Source organism: Anabrus simplex, chromosome 1, assembly GCF_040414725.1.
Source record: "Anabrus simplex isolate iqAnaSimp1 chromosome 1, ASM4041472v1, whole genome shotgun sequence".
NCBI classification, from domain to species: domain Eukaryota; kingdom Metazoa; phylum Arthropoda; class Insecta; order Orthoptera; family Tettigoniidae; genus Anabrus; species Anabrus simplex.
Genome location: NC_090265.1, coordinates 648,756,996 through 648,773,425, shown reverse-complemented (window position 1 = coordinate 648,773,425; position 16,430 = coordinate 648,756,996). Strand labels below are relative to the sequence as shown.

At 42.4% G+C, this 16,430-nt stretch overlaps 1 protein-coding gene across 2 annotated transcripts in view; it reads right to left on the bottom strand.

Moving 5' to 3' along the window:
• Positions 1-16,430, bottom strand: part of LOC136857270 (carnitine O-palmitoyltransferase 1, liver isoform) — a 216,899-nt gene that overhangs the window by 144,643 nt on the left and 55,826 nt on the right. The gene's annotated exons all lie outside the window — the stretch shown is intronic.

Genomic DNA, 16,430 nt, shown 5'->3' with positions numbered 1-16,430 from the left:
CGGCAGAGTAGTACTGTTTTCTAGAAGTGAGAAAATGTGTGGTTTTTCATTTTATCGAGTATTTCATATGATAGCATTGCTTTTAATCGCGACATTCCTACAGGCGTCGTTGTAATGCCCTATGTTGATTTTGGTTGGGAAAAACCACTAAACAGTCTTTCTGAGGATGTAAAAAGCCAGGTGGAGTGTGACTGTCTGCCATTATAATGAAAACTCCCCAACTTAATTTGACTGATGGTAGGCAAGTATTCCTGCCATTACAATGAAAGTTCCCTAACCTAGTCTTCACATAAGAAAAGACGTTTGGTGACTTCCCCGTCGCGTTTCTAGGGTAACGTAGAGCTATGCAATGTAATACATCTTACTCACAACATATACACTACCTAACCTAGAATTCTGTATACAATGTAGAATTCCTGGCGAAGCACGGGTACATCAGCTAGTCTCCCATAATCTTGGAAATCTCAGATTAGGGAGAGGATATTGTTTATTGTAATATTTACTTTATACTTGCAGTTAACGCAAAATTTAAACCAAATATAATAATTGAAGAACATTCAGTAGAAATTATAAAAGACAGTTGTGGGGAAAACAGTGTTAGAGCTTCAGTCATCCCATTCCTGACTGGAAACAGGCTCTGGATATTCATACATAATATGGCAATAAGGAGAGAAAGGCTTCCTACAGAAACAAAATAGAAGAATGGTGTGGTGGCTAATGGGGTTATATAAAAATAAGGGGCTGAGAGGGAGAAATAACGAAAATCAGTGCCTACTGTGTGGAGAAGAAATGGAAGAAGCGCATCTATTAAGAGTTTGTAGAGCAACCGAAGTACTGAGAGTTAAATATCTGGGAAGTGAACATCAAACAAAAATAGAAAGAGATTTCTATGCAATTGCTAAACTATTAAATAGAGAGTGGACTACTCCGAAAAGAATAGCAAACTTTGTTCGTATTTTAAAAAGTATGTGGCAAAAGAAAATGTAAAAAATCAAAACATATACGAACGAGAATAATGAAGGGTAATTACCAGCAGGTTATTAAATATAAATTCAAATGTAGTAATATATTAATTGTTGTATTGTCGGGTCATTATCTTCTATTATTAATTCAGTCGTCCGCCTCTGTGGTGTAGTGGTTAGTGTGATTAGCTTCCACCCCCGACGGCCCGAGTTCGATTCCCGGCTCTGGTACAAAATTTGAAAAGTGGTACGAGAGCTGGAACGGAGCCCACTCAGCCTCGGGAGGTCAACTGAGTAGAGGTGGGTTCGATTCCCACCTCAGCCATCCTGGAAGTGGTTTTCCGTGGTTTCCCACTTCTCCTCCAGGCAAATGCCGGGATGGTACCTAACTTAAAGCCACGGCCGCTTCCTTCCCTCCTCCTTGTCTATCTCTCCCGATCTTCCCATACCCCAACAAGGCCCCTGTTCAGCATAGCAGGTGAGGCCGCCTGGGCGAGGTATTGGTCATCCTCCCCAGTTGTATTCCCCGACCCAGAATCTGAAGCTCCAGAACACTGCCCCTGAGGCGGTAGAGGTGGGATCCCTCGCTGATTTTGAGGGAAAAGCCAACCCTGGAGGGTAAGCAGATTGAGAAAGAAAAGAAAGATTAATTCAGCCGTTAAGTAAGGCATGTTGTTAATGGTAGGATACTCCAAAAGACTTGTAAAAAATAAAAGTATGCATTCAATAAGCTAAGGAAAGGGAAGAGACATGTTGTCCTAGACAATATAAAAAGACAAAGACACCTCCGTACAGGCCATGAAGGCCCTTGGAGGAGTGGAAGGCTTCCACCATTGTTAACCGCGGCACGTGATGGGGTAGAGTGGTTAGCTCTACGCCCGGCCGCCTTTGCCCCCAGGAATTAACCTGGTACTCATTTTTGGTGTAGGTTGAGTGAACCTCAGGGCCATATGCACCTCCGAAAGTGGAAATCTCGTTTCTTAAGTTTTACGACTTCCTGACGTGGATTCGAACCCACGTTCTTCCGGGCCAACCGAGCACGCCTTTACCGCCTCGGCCAGACAGCCCCTGCTAGACAATATAGCATTGTTAACAAAATAAATTATATTTAGTGAAGTAATAGTCAAAATGTTTCCTTGGTGTTTCACTCCGGCTTGAAAGTCTAAGATGTAAGATAAAAGACTTCGTCCAGTGGAGCGTTATCCGGAAACGAGTCCATAACTCTGACAGCATTTCCTCGTCGGATAGCAATTCCTATCCGCTGTCTCAGGAATTCTGTTGAAGAAGAGTTTCCAGTGATTGCAGATAATTGCTTGCCAATATCTGAAATCAGACTTTTAGCTTCTTGGCACCACGTCCCCATCGTTTCGACTGCGAATATCACGAAGATGTAGCTGTGCGTTACTGCTCTGTATTACGCCCTTTTATTGCGCACGGCCAATTCCGCAGCAGAATCAGCAGCCTTGAAAGTGTGAATTAAATGAGATGGTGCTAAGGTGTCGACACACGTGGCATCCCGCAGGAGCGATATGCCTTTGTTCCATGGGACTAACGTCAGACCATCAGGGCGTTTTCTGTCTGTATGACTAATTCCACTCGGTTCTAGGACAGAAGGGACATCGATAGATGTAAAAGCTCTTTTGATAATGTCATTCATTGAACAGTGCCTTGAAAATCAACCAGAACTGAAAGCATGGTGGCCATAAACGTCGACTGTCGCTCCACATATGCACTTATGTGATTGGCATATTTTGCAACCAAGACGTAAACCGATTGCGATTTTAAACATCGTGTTATCAATAAGCGTGCCCACATTGGTCGACGAAAAAGCCTTAAGTTATGAGCCTGCTTCCTTTTCCTGAAGAGCGAGATGTCGTGCTCGATCAATTTCTGCTGTACATGACAGAATCAAGGAGTCAAAAATTCGACGGGTGTGTACCACATCCCAACTTCTTTGTGAATCCAGGGATGCTAGAGGGCTCAAATGATTGGTCATGATGACACTCCAGTGATATCTTGCGTCAGTCATATGACATATCTCGACATTATCACCGTAATCAGAGAACAGCGACATGATAAAATCAGTTACTCCAAAAGCGGAAGCAAGGAAAAGCGGGAATGGAAATATCAGTTAATCTACGAATTCCAAGGCCTCCAAATCTTATTAAGAGGGAAATGTAATGCATGTATCAAACTGTAATGAATTGGAATAAAAGAGTACTGCCTCCCTAGTTTCAGGCGATCCGGAACAAGGAGACGGGAGTACTCTATTCTATTCTATAGTAACCCTTCAGTGATACATGGATACCCTAGTGCTGAATCGGTCGACTTCAGTTATTTTCGAGATTCGTATTGCCAACCTTTGAAACACAAACTATGAATCGCTTATGCATCGCTGTGCGACATCTGGAGTACACTTTACGTACTAGTACTATTGTTGTTTACACAGCAAAGCTAAACTATAGAATTAATGCTAGGAACAAGATTCGCATCGAGAAATATTATATAATCAGTGGCGTATACTGAGGGCTACCAAGTCTATCGGTGAAGCCCAAACCTCAAATGAGAACGATGGAAATCTAAAGCACATTATAATGTAAGCATCTCACACATTGTTCCATTTACAAAACTTGAAAGCAGTGAGAAAAAACGTCGCACGCATTTCTGAGAGCAAGGCATCGGAGACTGATGTTGGAGCCAGACTCTCGTCACTCTCCCTGCGACTCACCACGCGCGGCTTGTTGCTATATATCGGATAGCAGCGGGCACCGGGGAGTAGGTGTGCTAGGCTTCGGTCCGTCAGATCGCCACTGCTATCAACCATGTACATACTTCCTCACCTCATACTCATAGATAACAGAGGGCTGGTATTTCACTCCCGTTTACTTCTACATCCTTGCAGGAAGACACTGCAGGGCTGCTGTTATAGGAGTAATTATAATTTTCTTTTTATTGGTGGATCTGCTAAAGTGAAATGCAATTTTTCAGCTTTAGTGTTCTCTTTTGTTGGTTGGAATCGAACCCGTGATCATGGGCCGGACACCACTACTGATTTCCCGAGGAAGCTAAGTAACCAGTTTTTTTGTTTTGCTTTTTTAAATTCCGTGTGGCTATTTCTAGCCGGGTGCAGCCCTTGTAAAGCAGACTCTCCGATGAGGGTGGGCGGCATCTGCCATGTGTAGGTAACTGCGTGTTATTGTGGTGGAGGATAGTGTTATGTGTGGTGTGTGAGTTTCAAGGATGTTGGGAAACACACAAGCACCCAGACCCCGAGCCATTGGAATTAACCAATGAAGGTTAAAATCCTCGACGCGGCCGGGAATCGAACCCGGGACCCTCTGAACCGAAGGCCAGTATGCTGACCATTCAGACAATGAGTCGGACTAAGTAACCAGTGAACGATGAGCATGACCACTGTACAGTTCAATTTTTTTATAATAATAATAATAATAATAATAATAATAATAATAATAATAGCTAGTTGTTTTACTAGTTGTTTTACGTCGCACCGACACAGATAGGTCTTACGGCGACGATGGAACAGGAAAGGGCTAGGAGTGGGAAGGAAGCGGCCGTGGCCTTAATTAAGGTACAGCCCCAGCATTTGCCTGGTGTGAAAATGGAAAACCACGGAAAACCATTTTCAGGGCTGCCGACAGTGGGGTTCGAACCTACTATCTCCCGAATACTGGATACTGGCCGCATTTAAGCGACTGCAGCTATCGAGCTCGGTTATAATAATAATAATAATAATAATAATAATAATAATAATAATAATAATAATAATAATAATAATAATGGTGCATGGCATTTGTATAGGCTTGGTGGTGACCTATGAGGATAAAATGAATGGCGAAGACGCCATAAACACCCAGTTCCCAAGCCAGGGAAATTAACAGTATGAGGGGGTTGATTCTGAAAACTGAACCAGGACCCACGGACCAAAGGCAAGCATTCTATCCATGTGGCCACAAAGTCGGATTTTAATTTGCTAAACCTTAGGCTACCATCTCGAATGATCAGGTGTTGATTATTGACAGTAGCAGAGACCAGGGCAGTAGCTTGTGAAACAGCCTTGACAACACAGTAGGCTACTCCGTTGGCTATTGGCTGCAGCTCAAAACGTATAAGGCTTGACGTTCACTAAACCATCTATCGAAAAGGGGTAACCTAAGTCTAGTGGTAGACCACGTCTTGATCCCAGCATACGCCACTGTATATAATGTTATATAATGTGTGTGTGACACAGTTGTTGGCTTAAGATAATAAAAGTTTAGAAAATTCATATCAATCGATCTTATTATCGATTCAATTCGATTTTATTTCCATTCAGTTGGCAGTATTACCGGAACCGGGAGAGCTCCCTCCTTACTCCTCACCCCTGTAGGTACAAAAATCAGTCACTAAAAAGTGTGCGAATAAGATTCTATTCTTGCTGCAGGTTTACCGTTCGTTACACAATACGGGGAGATAGTAGCGGCGATGGAGAAAATATTACATTTTAATTCCATTTCAACCGGCTGAAACTATACTTTTTTTTTTTTAAAAAAAACGCTATTTGTACAAGCCCTGTTGTCTTATAACCCAACTCTTTCCTTTATTTTCTTTGATTATTAACAATATTATTAGCGGAAATACGCACAAAATGTCGTTCGTCGCGACTAACCGATTTGTATAGCGCCACAGCAAGTAGTGGACTCTTCGCATGTGCTACGGGAAAGGGTAGCAGGGGTATATCTATTTTTTGCCAAGGTCATGGACGCTGAGGTATGATTCACCCGCTTGCCGCAAGCATTCATCAGTCTGGCAGTCTCTTTAGTGTCTGTTAGTTTCTTAGTGTGTAGTCAAATACTAAATTATTTTTAATTGTATAAACACGCCGTACTTTTATTTAATTGTAATACATGTGTAATATGATTCCTTTGGAGGAGCTTTTATTGTACAGTATTGAATTAAAATGTCTAAAATCTATTATTACCGCACTTAAGTTGGTAAACTGTCAACCTTTACCTCCCTGACGAAATTAGCTCAGAGAGCCCGCCAATTTCACCCCCTACTATACCTTCCCAAAAATAACATCATACCTACACAAATTACGCCTCCAATATTTGACAAGAGGCACACTCCATAACAACCCTACAATTAGAGAAGCCCTACCACTGTCACCTCTAGCCACTGCAATTCTAAACGACAACCGCACTCCAGAAAATTCTAATATTTTCCCTCCTCCCATCACATAACTTCCACCACCTTCCCATTGTCACCGCCACAAAGTCTCAACAATTGCAAATTATAACAGAACAGGATGCTCCTGACCACGGTGACACATCACCTGAATAGTGTACCAGCCAACTTAGGCACCACAAGTGCTGTCACAAATATCAAGTGAAAGTGAAGTGAAGTCACTAGTAATACCCAAAGTTAGTGAAAATTTCAGTTATTTTACCATATAAGTGTTACAAATCGTTTACATGAAAGTGAATAATATTACAAATGATTATTATTATTGCTATTCAATTATTATTATTATTATTATTATTATTATTATTATTATTATTATTATCATATTATGGCTATTAATTAAAATTATCAATACTCCCACGTACAGCAATAATAATATCTAAACGGACAACATAAAAATTCGATCAGGATAACCTCATTATTATTATTAAAAGTACCTACTATTATTACAAATGCTAAACATTATTATTATTAATTTACTAAAATATTTATTCCATTCCATACAAAGATTTGAATTCAATAATAAACCGCCCCAAGACGAGACCATAACATCAAAGAACACATAGTTACTACTACTGCATTGTTGACAACACTGACTGACCCACTAACACAGTGACCACTACGACTATGAATGACATTCCAAACAAATATATGACTAGTAGTACTACCACAGATGTTTACAAACAAACAATTAACGCCAAGAAAAGACAGACCATACCTGACAAGAGACGTACTAAGTAGTGTAAATCACTGTATGAATAAATATAAAATAATGTAACTTGTGCAATGATATATAAGTGGATCGTATTACTTGACACATATGTTGCAAATACAAAAGCAAAGTGGACCTAAAAACTCTAGCCAAACAAGAGGCTCCACGAAACAAAAAAATAACTAACAAAATTGTGTAAAATTATGTAACTTGTGCATGATATGTAATTATATTGTAATATTTGACACATATGTTGCAAATACGATCAGCAAGAAGGACTTAAAGACTCTAGCCAAAGAAGAGGCTCAACAAAACAATTAACAAAACTGTAAATATATGTAAATGTAAATATGTACAAAGAAAGAATTCAATAAACGGGGTCTAGCGGGGGAAAACTATAGGGGGGGGGTGCGGTGCGGGTCCTCTCCCTGGGTTGGTTCCCCTTGGTGGTCCGACGATCTCTGCGCCAGAGTCAACAATAATTAAAAACGTATGTACAACACATACAATCGCATTTAAAGTAAAATTATCAATAAATCAACAATAAAAGGCCCAAGAGCTACTGGTTTAGCTGACGGCCCGCCTGTCAAAGGACAGGAATGAAATAACTTCATTAGTTAGTGAGTTAGTTAGTTAGCTCAGAGAGCAAAAATAAACTTACTATTATGAAGTTTTTTCTTTTCAGTTTTGATGTACAGTATATACCCCCACCCCCAACCACACCCCCGTCAACTATATTCCAAGAAACCCGGATACATATTGTTGTCTGTACAGTCATTTCTTCCCCTCACATCTAATTCTCCGCCACCGCTACTGTGGGGAGAGCCTTTCAAACGGTTGTTTTTTTTACAATTGGCTTTACGTCGCACCGACACAGATAGGTCTTATGACGACACTGGGATAGAAAAGGTGTAGGAGTGGGAAAGAAGCGGCCGTGGCCTTAATTAATGTACAGCCCCAGCATTTGTCTGGTGTGAAAATGAGAAACCATCTTCATGGCTACCAACAGTGAGGTTCGAACCCACTATCTCCCGGATGCAAACTCAGCTGCGCGCCGCTAACCGCACGCCAACTCGCCCGGGTTCAAAGGTTTGACAGCTCACTGCTCGCGTGTCAACTGCCAGTTGCGCAATGGTGATTTGCTTGAGATCCTCTAATCTTACCCACAATGACTAGTGTGTGGAATGCATGTTGCACTGTGATCTTTGTAACGGTGGGCCGATGACCTTCGATGTTAGGCCCCTTTAAACAACAAACATCATCAAACAAGCAAACTTTGTAACGGTGACTATGTTAAAATTACTTTATAAAAACTGAGTTATTGAAGATAAAAAGATCAAAGTACCATAAATATAGGCCGTAGTCCAGAAGGTTCTGAATGTACCGACGTGTCGCCGAAACTATTGAATTGAATCGCTCTCAAGGATATCTGCCGGAAAATAATTTTGAGGTCCGCTTCTATGGTGTAGTGGTTAGTGTGTTTAGCTGACACCCCCGCGGGCCCGGGTTCAAAATTTGAAAAGTGGTACGAGGGCCGGAACGAGGTCAGCTGAGTAGAGGTAGGTTCGATTCCCACCTCAGCCATCCTCGAAGTGGTTTTCCGTGTTTTCTCACTTCTCCTCCAGGAAAATGCCAGGATGGTTCCTAGCCACAACCGCTTCCCTGTCTATCCCTTCCGATCTCCGCTTCCCCTCACACTCACAAGGCCCCTGTTCAGCATACCAGGTGAGGCCGTCCGAGTGAGGTACTGGAAAGAAAGCCGGGCTGAGTGGCTCAGGCGGTTGAGGCACTGGCCTTCTGACCCCAGCTTGGTCAATTCGATCCTGGCTCAGTCCGGTGGAATTTGAAGGTGCTCAAATACGTCATCCTCGTGTCAGTAGATTTACTGACACGTAAACGATCTCCTAAGGGACAAAACTGTAAAAGTAGTTAGTGGGACGTAAAAACATTATTATTATTATTATTATTATTATTATTATTATTATTATTATTATTATTATTATTATTATTATTAGAAAGAAGTACAGTAATCATCCTCCTCTGCGAACCATGTGACCTTGCCGCGGTGGGGAGGCTTGCGTGTCCCAATGATGCAGACAGCCGAGCCGCAGGTGCAACCATATCGGATGGGTATCTGTTGAGAGACCAGACTAACGAATGGTTCATCGAAAGGGGGCTAGCAGCCTTTCGGTAGTTGCAAGGGCGGCAGTCTAGATGATTGACTGATACGGCCTTGTAATAATACTCAACATGGCTTAGCTGTGTTGATACTGCTACACGGCTGAAAGCAACGGGAAACTACAGCCGTAACCACCTCCCGAGGACATGCAGCTCTCTCTGTATGAATGATGGACTGATGATGGCTTCCTCCCGGGTAAAATATTCCGGAGGTAAACTAGTCCCCCATTGGGATCTCCGGGTGGGGACTACACGAGAGGGGGCGATCATCAGGAAGATGGATACTGACATTCTGCGAGTCGGAGCGTGGAATGTTAGAAGTTTGAATCGTTGTGGTAGGTTAGAGAATCTGAAAAGGGAGATGGGTAGGCTAAAGTTAGATGTAGTTGGTATAAGTGAAGTACGTTGGCAGGAAGAACAGGATTTTTGGTCAGGCGACTACCGAATTATCAACACGAAATCAAACAGGGGTAATGCAGGAGTTGGTTTAATAATGAATAAGAAAATAGGGCAGCGGATAAGCTACTACGACCAGCATAGTGAAAGAATTATTGTCGCCAAGATAGACACCAAACCAATGCCCACCACAATAGTGCAGGTCTATATGCCTACCAGTTCAGCGGATGATGAGGAAATTGAAAGAATATATGAGGAGATAGAAGATTTAATACAATATGTCAAAGGTGATGAGAATCTAATTGTGATGGGAGACTGGAACGCAGTGGTAGGCCAAGGAAGAGAAGGTAGCACAGTAGGAGAATTTGGATTGGGACAAAGGAACGAAAGAGGAAGTCGGCTGGTTGAATTCTGCACTGACCATAATTTAGTCCTCGCCAATACTTGGTTCAAACACCACAAACGACGGCTGTATACGTGGACGAGACCTGGAGACACTGGAAGGTATCAAATAGACTTCATTATGATTAGGCAGAGATTCAGAAACCAGGTGTTGGATTGCAAAACTTTCCCAGGAGCAGACGTGGACTCTGACCACAACTTGTTGGTCATGAAATGCCGTCTGAAGTTGAAGAAATTGAAGAAAGGAAAGCATGCAAAAAGATGGGATCTAGACAAGTTGAAAGAAAAGAGTGTGATGGATTGTTTCAAGGAACGTTGCACAAGGACTAAATGAAAAGGCCGAAGGAAACACAGTAGAGGAAGAGTGGAGAGTCATGAAAAATGAAGTCAGTAGGGCTGCTGAAGAAATGTTAGGAAGGAAGAAAAGATCAACTAAGAATCAGTGGATAACTCAGGAGATACTAGACCTGATTGATGAACGACGAAAATACAAGAATGCTATAAATGAAGAGGGCAGAAAAGAATACAGGCGATTAAAGAATGAAGTGGATAGAAAGTGCAAGGTAGCTAAGGAAGAAAGGCTGAAGGAGAAGTGCAAGATGTCGAAGGCTGTATGGTCCTGGGAAAGGTAGATGCTGCATACAGGAAAATCAAGGAAACCTTTGGAGAAAGGAAATCTAGGTGCATGAATATTAAGAGCTCAGATGGAAAGCCACTTCTAGGGAAAGAAGACAAAGCAGAAAGATGGCAGGAGCATATCCACCAGTTGTATCAAGGTAACGATGTAGATAATTTCGTTCTGGAACATGAAGAGGCTGTTGATGCTGATGAAATGGGAGACCCAATTTTGAGGTCAGAGTTTGACAGAGCTGTGAGTAACCTAAATAGGAACAAGGCACCTGGAATTGATGATATTCCCTCTGAATTACTGACTGCCTTAGGAGAAACCAGCATGGTAAGGTTATTTCATTTAGTGTGCAAGATGTATGAGACAGGAGAAGTCCCATCCGATTTTCGGCAGAATGTTGTTATACCTATTCCCAAGAAAGCCGGTGCTAACAGGTGTGAAAACTACCGCACTATTAGTTTAGTATCTCATGCCTGCAAAATTTTAACACGTATTATTTACAGAAGAATGGAAAAACAAGTTGAAGCTGAGTTGGGGGAAGATCAATTTGGCTTCAGAAGAAATGTAGGAACACATGAAGCAATCCTGACTTTACGTCTGATCTTAGAGGATCGAATCAAGAAGGACAAGCCCACGTACATGACATTCGTAGATCTAGAAAAGGCATTCGATAATGTTGATTGGACCAGGTTATTTATGATTCTGAAGATGATAGGGATCAGATACCGTGAACGAAGAATTATCTACAACCTGTATAAAAATCACTCTGCAGTGATAAGAATCGAGGGCTTTGAAAAAGAAGCAGCAATCCAGAAAGGAGTGAGGCAAGGCTGCAGTTTGTCTCCTCTCCTTTTCAATGTTTACATAGAACAGGCTAAAGGAAATCAAAGAGAAATACGGAAAGGGAATCACAGTCCAAGGAGAGGAAATCAAAACCTTGAGATTTGCCGATGATATTGTTATTTTATCTGAGACTGCAGAAGATCTCGAGAAGTTGCTGAATGGTATGGATGAAGTCTTAGGTAAGGAGTACAAGATGAAAATAAATAAGTCCAAAACAAAAGTAATGGAGTGCAGTCGAACGAAGGCAGGTGATGTAGGAAATATTAGATTAGGAAACGAAGTCTTAAAGGAAGTAGATGAATAGTGTTACTTGGGTAGTAAAATAACCAACGATGGCAGAAGTAAGGAGGACATAAAATGCAGACTAGCACAAGCAAAGAAGAGCTTTCTTAAGAAAAGAAATTTGCTTACTTCAAACATTGATATCGGAATTAGAAAGATGTTTTTGAAGACTTTTGTGTGGAGCGTGGCATTGTATGGAAGTGAAACATGGACGATAACTAGCTCAGAAAGAAAGAGAATAGAAGCTTTTGAAATGTGGTGTTACAGAAGAATGCTGAAGGTGAGATGGATAGATCGAATCACGAATGAAGAGATACTGAATCGAACTGGTGAGAGGAGATCGATTTGGCTAAATTTGACGAGAAGAAGAGATAGAATGATAGGACACATCTTAAGACACCCAGGACTTGTTCAGTTGGTTTTTGAAGGAAGTGTAGGTGGTAAGAACGGTAGGGGTAGACCAAGGTATGAATATGGCAAACAGATTAGAGCAGATGTAGGATGCAATCGTTACGTAGAAATGAAAAGGTTAGCACAGGATAGGGTGGCATGGAGAGCTGCATCAAACCAGTCTATGGACTGATGACTCAAACAACAACAACAACAACAGTAATCATCATCATCATCATCATCAGTTTACCCTCCAGGTTCGGTTTTTCCCTCGGACGTAGCGAGGGATGAACGGGGAATAGCGAAAATCTTTCTTAGCCTTCTTATATTAACTGAATGCGGACTGCACGGTGACCTGGCCAACAATAGTATACTGTATTTCGGTCGTGTCTTGGTGTTGACCCTGCACCGAATGTGTTATGACTATACGGAGCAGAATTAAGGCTTCCCCCAATCCCATTATTTCCTACCAGATCTTAAATTTCTGCTGCCCTAAGGAATAAGGTCATAAGAATAAAGAATTGAGTGTCTCTCGTATAATATATTGTTTCCTGTCGTAGGATTGTTTATTTGGGATATGAAACTCCTGCTCCCGCATTCTATTCTGGGCGCACGTTCATTTAAGGATATCTAATAGACTTACTGTAATAGTGTTCCTATCTCAATGCTTCAGATGGATGTGCATCCCAATCAATGAACAGTGATTACTATGTATCGCGTGTAGTGCCATTTCCTCTTACATCAGTACATATTTGTGGCAATAATAAGTTTGTAGGTTTCCTTAGAAACAATTCCGATATATCAAGCTTCCAAAAACTGAACCGTAATAATATTTTCAGTAATTCAGAGCGCTTCCTTCGTGATGTACAGGCCGTATCGAGGATTTCGCCAAACAGAGTCCACATGCATTTATCCCATAAAATCTAAATACTCCCTTAAATAGCTGTATGAAATATTCCCCTCTCAGCTTATATCAGAATCAATCATAAATAACTTACATTTAACGTAATTTTAACATAATATGTATGGGCTTGAGTTCTCCCTTATGATTAATTTCAATAATCATTCCATAGAAGTAAACTAATACATTCCTTTCAAGAAGAAACTGTGAATCTCACTGTTAGATATTAACTAAGAACATGAAAGTAATTAATATAATCACTTTTCTGTTCCATTGGTTGCTGGCTTCAGTAAAAAAGCGGACTATTGCCAAATAGGATACTACATTTTTTAACAGATTGGGCAAATTTTACCATGTCCCAAAAAACAAAGATGCGAAAATCATCAATTTTCTGAATTTCTATGGAGGTATCTGACGGTGAGATAGCGGCCTCGGTCTAGAAAGCCAAGAATAACGACCGAAAGGATTCGTCGTGCTGACCACACGACACCTCGTAATCTGCAGGCCTTCAGGCTGAGCAGTGGTCCCTTGGTAGGCTAAGGCCTTTCAAGGGCTTTAGTGCCATGGGGTTTGGTTTGTTCCGCATCCTCAAGCGTACTTTCACCAACATCATTGTCCTCTTCCCCATAAGCTCTGTTGTTCGCGACGTCACCAGAAGGATTTCCTTTTATGTTGAGATTTTCAAAATATTCCTTGCACCTCTCCAATCATTCGCTGGGATCTATTATGTGATCATCTGATTTACCCAAAAGACTATTCGTTCCCTTTTCTCCCTCCCTTCTCTTGATTCTTTATTACTGTCCAGAAAGGTTCCCCGCTGCTTGACCTAGTCTTTTCAGATGATTACCAAAATCTTCCCACGACTTTTTCTTGGATCCAACAACTATTGGTTCGCTCTGTTTCTTTCCTCTACGTACTCCCTGTCTGCATCAGCCCTTGTTTGGAGCCATTTAATACGCCTTCTTTTTTACGTTTACAAGGTGCTCTCACTTTTATCATTCCACGTAAATTTTCGCTTTTTCCCATCTTTACACACAGTTGTTCCAAGACATTCCCTTGCTGTATGTACTGCAGCAACCCTGTATGCCACCCATTTTCTTTCTACTGTAGCTTATATCCTAAACCTGTTTACTGTCCATGGTTTGGAACTTTTCACTAAACATATCCATGTACTTCTGTCTAATATCTTCGTCCTGGAGATTTTCTACCCTTAGGGCTATTTCACACTTACCCGCCTGTTGGGTAACCGACATCTAGTCGGCTCCAACAAGAATGTGAATACTTTTCACATATGCTCGACAAGTTCACGACAGCAGTTGTGTACACGTCGCGGATTGGAACGGATCGCAGTAAATCACTAGCGTTTATGGTCTTGCATAGGCGTTAAAAAAAGAAATATTGTACATTGCAATGGGTTCATCCAATCAGTATTAAAAGAGACAAGATTGAAGATTGAAGAAATGACGGGGACAAGTTTTTCAACTATTTTAGGATGAACGTGCAAACCTTTGACGAACTACATGTAAAAATCAAAAATCCCATTCATCGTCGCAACGCATCCTTCAGAGAATGTATCCAGCCTATTCAAAACAAGGAAATGCAACACTCGAAGACTGGAGACACTGATTCACAGCTCCCACTACCCTCAGACCCGTTGCCGGGCTGAATGGCTCAGACGATTGAGGGGCTGGCCTTCTGACTGCTTCCGTCGACCTCCGCCGCGTGGCTCATCAGCTATACTTCAAGCTCCCTGCCGAACTTAATCAAGCAAGCGGTCGACTCCACGAATGGACGTTAGCCTCTCCAATATGTACTCCTCACTTTCCACTATGACCACCACCACCACCACCACCACCACATAACAACAATGACCTCCGCTCTCACCCCTCCCTACATTCTCATCACCACTCTTACGTTTTCCCATCCTTCACCAATTATGACAACGTCGCTTCGTCTGCCACCAACCCCTGAACTACCGGTACCCAGATTCCTATATAACCCCCCCCCCCACCCTATTTTCATCGCCCGCCAAACGAAGATGCATCTTCAACGCCACCGGTCATGATGTCACCACCCACAGCAGAACCCGCACGACAACCGTCGTCACCACCGCCAACACCAGCCAACAACACCATGTTCAGTTGTGTCATCCGCGGCGTAGATTCTCTAATCACGGAACTGGAAGTCATCCACGAACTCCGCATTACAGACATCCCTGTTAGGCGAGCATTTCGCATCAAGAGCACCTCTGGACCAACCTACCTAGTACGTATCCACCTCCCGACTTCAGAAGACATCAATCACCTCATCACCAGCGGCGCACGCATCTATGGCCGTCTGTACAAAGTGGAACCCTCTCGCTCCCCTCCCCAACCTTCCACCAGACGTCTCCCCTCTGTCCCACGTCATCGACCCCGGGCCAGCCCCTCCGTATCAACATCGACATCACGTCCGTCCATCCCTTGCCACAACTCGTTCCTTCTTCCCACAACTCCCGACAGCTGACTTGCTTCTTAACACCTCCCTCTGTAACATCGCAGCTACACTTCAAATCCTCACCCTTCATCTATGAACTCCCGTCTGAACCTCCACTCCTCCATAATACACATCGCCCTAGCCAAGAGGCCCCCATCATTTCTCCTCCACTAAATATCATCTCATTTTTCCGTCTTCTTCATCCCTCACATCCACTGTTCTCCACCACTTCTCCTGGCCCGTGAGAGGGCGTTACCCTCTAGGTGGCCCGCCTCGGTAGATTTACTGGAACGTTAAAGAACTCCTGCGGGACACAATTCCGGCACCTCGGCGTCTCCGAAACCAAATACTAGTTAGTGGGACGTAAAGCAAGTAAGATTATTATTATTATTATCTCACAATCTGGTTTTGCCGGCACCGACAGCCGGTCTGCACAGTGAGAACTGCCGGCTTCCTACTACAATGAACGATAGCACGGGCCCCATGTATCGTTTATACGACGACTTTTATCGGCAAGTATGGAACGTCTCGTACACTTCTCTACCTGCCAATCGTGTACCCGGCATTGGTTAACCGACAGCCGGGTAAGTGTGAATCAAGCTTTAAATTCGTCTGCAGACAGATTTTAATTTCTCTATTTTAGACCTAGAGATACTTAGTTCACTACAGATCAGATAGTGGTCTGTACCATCAAAAATTCCCAGAATACCCGCACATTCATAACAGATTCCTGAATTCAAAGTCGGTTGTGATATAGTCTATTATGGGTCTGATGACCTTACTCTCCCATTTGTAGCACTGAATAGCCTTATGTTTGAAGAATATATTCGTAACTGCTAATCCCATATTAGCACAAAAGTCTAGCAAACACGAAATAGTGAATACAGCCCCCTAGATATGGCTGGCATGGGAAGGGCATCCGGCCGTAGAACTGGGGCAAATCCACATCGAGTACTGACCCAAATAAATTTGGAAATTGATCAGGAATAACAAAAAGTATATTCGACTGAGCGAGTTGGC